This window comes from Octopus bimaculoides, chromosome 5, assembly GCF_001194135.2.
Source record: "Octopus bimaculoides isolate UCB-OBI-ISO-001 chromosome 5, ASM119413v2, whole genome shotgun sequence".
In the NCBI taxonomy this organism is placed as follows: Eukaryota; Metazoa; Mollusca; class Cephalopoda; order Octopoda; family Octopodidae; genus Octopus; species Octopus bimaculoides.
Genome location: NC_068985.1, coordinates 110,571,100 through 110,571,702, shown reverse-complemented (window position 1 = coordinate 110,571,702; position 603 = coordinate 110,571,100).

The following is a 603-nucleotide window of genomic DNA, read 5'->3' as shown; positions in this document are numbered from 1 at the left end:
TATATATATATATATATACGCATGTACATATATGCACACATGTATACATACAGACACATACAAACACACATAAACACATACACACGTGCCTACATACATACATACATACACACACACATACATACATACATACGTACATACATACATACATATACAGACATGTGCACACAGCATAGTGAACTGGGAGAATCGTTAGTGTTGAATAGAATGATTTCCGGTGTTCGTTCTGTATCTCTGTACTGTGAGTTCAAACCCAGCCCAAGTCGATATAGCCACATAATCATGCGAGTACATGTGCGTGTGCGTGTGTGTGTGTGTGTGTGTGTGTGCATGTGTGTGCGTGCGCGCGCGCGGGTGTGTGTATCAGTGCTTGTCAATGTATAATCATATGTATATCTATTGTGCAAGTAATTCCAAACACCAAACGTCTCACGGTTTATGACGTTTCGTCTTATGGCGTATCCGGTAATTATTAAAGCGCACGTGTATACACGTTAATGAATATACTTTAAAGCGTTCAGATACATGCATACAAAATTACATACGTGCAAGCATAAATGCATTATATATATATATATATATATATATATATATATATATATA